The sequence below is a fragment of the Corapipo altera genome, unplaced genomic scaffold (genome assembly GCF_003945725.1).
Source record: "Corapipo altera isolate COAL_440 unplaced genomic scaffold, ASM394572v1 51, whole genome shotgun sequence".
In the NCBI taxonomy this organism is placed as follows: Eukaryota; Metazoa; Chordata; class Aves; order Passeriformes; family Pipridae; genus Corapipo; species Corapipo altera.
This window is the reverse complement of record NW_020884892.1, coordinates 10,813,733-10,817,734: the sequence shown is the minus strand read 5'-3', so window position 1 is coordinate 10,817,734 and position 4,002 is coordinate 10,813,733. Positions and strand designations below refer to the sequence as shown.

The window sequence follows — 4,002 nt, the reverse complement described above, 5'->3', positions numbered from 1 at the left end:
GTTATTTGAAGGAGGTTTTGAATGGCATTCAAGTCTAAGCTTCTCCATTAGAGCGGGCAGATGTCACATTTTCATATAAAAACAATTTATTATATGTACATTGTAATAGCAGGTGGCCGTTGTCCTTAATGCTTACATAGCAGTGATCTCATTTAGGCTGACAATCTGTGAGCTACATGCAGCCAAGCCATGGACCATTCCCGCAGGGTAAGGACTCCACAGTGGAGCACTTCCACTGGGCCTGTGCAAGATGGACCCCACCAGCACCAAAGCTGCCTCTGACAGGATTTACTCACATGACTCGGTTCTGCAGGACTGGACCTCTGGGCTTCTTCCATTAACTACTAACATATGCAAACACTGAATCTAATTCCAGCTCCATCTTCAGTCTGCTACAGATGATTTTTTACTGTGACATATCATACATGGAGAGAATAATGGCTTTTTGCCCTCAGTACCTGGTTAAGAAAATAATTCCTGACACAAACCCACATTTACAGGATACCCAATGTACAATGCTATCTTTCAGCTCTACCAGTTTTGTACTACTCCTCTTCCATTTAGCTTTAAAGAGGGAAAAACTAACTGACTCTGGTTTAATAGTATCTCTATTGCTAGAAGGAAGGGCGTGACAGTATCTTGAGGTATGGCACCTCCAAAATGCTGCAAATCTACTGTCTTAAGTTATATGGAGGGGAAACATCACTTTGTTGTCAACCAGTTGGTAAAAAGGACAGTTTGGCACAGTGAAGAGGAACTATTAAGAATTCACCAACAATTTTAAAGCTAAGCACTCATCTACATTAGGACACGGAGACCAGCAGTGTTTGATATTTCTAACTCTCATCTCACATTTATCTATTTTAGAGCACTCTGCCCATCCATACAGATTCAGCAGAAAATCATTCTGAAATTAAAACAAGAGTGAAGAGAAATTGCAAACGAGAATAAATAAGAAGTGAGGGACAACTGCACCTTGAGGCTCTCAGTTATTAGAACAGATTTCAGCAAGTGCCTTGGAATGACATGCTGTTTGTCTAGAGTTTCCAAGACAGGTTATTCAAGGGCACACACAGCCTCTCTCAGGACTGAGCTCTGCACCATGTGGCTCTCAACCAGCTGTGGAGCTGGAGGGCTGTGTGCTCTTCTGGGCTGTAACCCTTGATCACCCCTCACAGTAAACATGTGCCCCTTGGTTCTCTGTATCTCAACTTCTACACATGTTCCACTCCTAAACAAATCACTTGCATCGAAAAAGGAGAAAAATGTAACATTATTACATTACATCATTGCATAAAGCACTGTAGTTCTATCAAACTGCAAGGGAAATAATCTTTTGGGAGCATTTTGCTGGTGTAAGTTGAAGCCTGTTGACTTTCTTTCTGGCAAAACTACACTTGTTCATGGCTTTTATTCCTGGCGGGTGCTTCTGGAGCTCGGTCTTTAAATCTGGCAGCGCCAAACATCTGCAGCCTGTAGTGGCCCTTTTGTAACATCTTGCTGCTTTTCTCTCTTTCCATGGACAAATCCCAAAACTGTGTGTCTTTTTCCTTATTGCTGATATAGTGGTACATTCTCCCAAGAATAATAAAAGCAGACTGGGAACACAATAGCTGGCCTTTTAGCTAAATATTTTGCAAATACCATATGAGTATTTTAGGATTAATGACCTATTTGCATTTGACAGTCAGGGGCATTGTCTGATTCTCTGCCTTTTCACTTTTGCTTCTGTATTAACTGGTGTTCCTCATATACAGAGGAATATTATTAATCTGGTAAATTGCTGGTCTGTTATGGCTGTTTTCCATGTCCATCCAGCTATCTAAGGTGGTTAGTGTATTCCACATGTTTCATGGACTCTGACTTTAAATGTGTATTTAAGCCATTAAAATAAATGTACTTTTTTTAAGATTTTTGTTTTAAAAATTGCTGATAAATTAACAGTGAACAGATCAGAAAAAATATTATTTTCTTCAGTCTAAGTAGCAAGTTTTAAGGGCACCGCCGACAGTTGGACAAACATAGTGATTTCATGGACTTTTGAGGAGAAGGATGTGGATGCAGAAGGAAACAGCTTAATTGCAAGGATTAATGAAACTGCTACTAGTTCAGTAACTGCATGTGGTTATATGCTGCAAATGAAATAACACTTGTGGAAGACAAGAGGGCTTTTCAGAGAATCATTTAAGATTTTTTAAGTTCAAACATAGCATACACCAATTAAGAGGCTGAAGAGCTGAATAAATACAGAAGTAATTTGATCACATGCACAAGGTCAAAGGCAATGGAAAAGTTAGAAAAAAATTCTGGGAAAGTTAATAAAACAAATAATTTAGGAAACATCTAACAATTACAATCTCATTCATCATTGTTACTCGGGCAAAAACAACTTACACAACAAGACTGTTACAGGTGAACAACAAGCGAATTGGAAAATAAGACAATGGAAAATTTGATATAGTTTGGAAGAGTAAGGGGAGGACCTTAACTATCAGGAGAGATTCACACTGGGAATTCTTTGCCATACCAAAAACTGCCAGAGTTCTGAGCTTTGAATATGTGCTGAGAGCTAAGAATAGACCAACATTTTCTTGATCATATTCCTTTTTTCTGATTTTGATGTACCGAGAAGAGTAAATGTGATATTTCTTTTTCCTTCTAAGAGGAAAAAGCACTGCCCATATGGGCTTAACTTTCAATCTCTAGAGTGAGAAATGCAACAAATCTATATCTCCTTTTTTTGATATCTTGGTATACGTATAGGTGCAAGTGCAGAGCTCTGAACATATACAAACACTAGCTTGTGTATACTGATGTGGAATCTTTTAATCAATGGAGATGCAACACTACAGAGGATTGTGTATGCAGTTTTTGGATGTCACAGCTGTCTGCAGTTAAATAATTCTGCATTGAAAAAACTACACTAATGTCTGCACGTATTTGAAGCACTGTGCCTGAATGCAGAAAACTGTACTAAGTAGACTTCATCTGTGCTGATCCAAGACTATGTGGTAATGAATTTGCATTGAACATAATGACACAAAGAACAGATGATATTGAACTGATCTACTGCAATATGCTGATTTGAAAAAAAAAAAAATCACTTCAAACCTTTCTTTCAGTTTATGAAAAGAATTTACATCAGCAATTGTAGCAACAGCCTGGTTTAGGTATCCACAAAGTGAGAAAAGTCCATTTCAGAGGGTTGCATGGAAAGGGAAGAATCAGAACTGGAAGCTAATATGAGGAGAAAAAAAAGAAAGAAATAGCCACTCAGCAGACACATCCAGACCATTTAAATTAGACATGTATTTACTCGTATAATTTCTCATTTTTTTGGCCATTAACATAACTTGTACAATTATTGCTTTGGACATTTTATTTCACTATAGTCATAATGCCATAAAATTACTTAAAAAGAGAATACTTCAAAGATTTATTATTTTTTTCCAGTATATTAGTGTTGAGATATCTGTTGTACAAATGCAGAAGAAAATAGTCTTTGTTTTAAAACAATTACAAACTGTATCATCTGTGGAATTAAGCTCTAAACAGATAAAATGGTAGGGATAACAGAAAGAAATTTACCTCTTATACAGAAGTCCAAGATAAAGGTGTGAGAATCACTGCAGTCTTCCTGTGTTTTGACAAAAAGGTTCAATTCTGCAAAGGCAAGAATTTTGTTCTGACCAGCAGCAGGGAAACCACAGGGTGAGGAGAATCATTTGTCACACAGAAATTGTGAGATATGTTTGCATATAAACTTTTAATTAAAACTGCTGCTCTTACCCTACTGCTGGTGGAAGCTATAAGGGTGACTAATTAGGTCTCTTGCAACCCAAACAGTATGGGTGCTAACTGTTAGAGATTATAAAGCAGTATTAAGTCTGGGAGAAATCTGGTTTATGATCTTGCATAGGGATCCATGTAAATGATCCTGGTTTTTAACACAGCTATCGCAGTTCTCAGAAATACCCTGATGATAAAGCCAGCAAGACTTGC

General features: G+C 37.7%; 1 long non-coding RNA gene across 1 annotated transcript; it reads right to left on the bottom strand.

The window, feature by feature from the left end:
* Positions 1 to 3,108: 3,108 nt before the first annotated feature.
* Positions 3,109 to 3,798, bottom strand: LOC113948227. Its single transcript, XR_003528044.1, has 2 exons — positions 3,589 to 3,798; positions 3,109 to 3,237 (listed from the first exon to the last, which is right to left on the bottom strand). It is a non-coding gene; the product is annotated as an uncharacterized LOC113948227 (long non-coding RNA).
* Between the last annotated feature and the right edge of the window lie 204 nt (positions 3,799 to 4,002).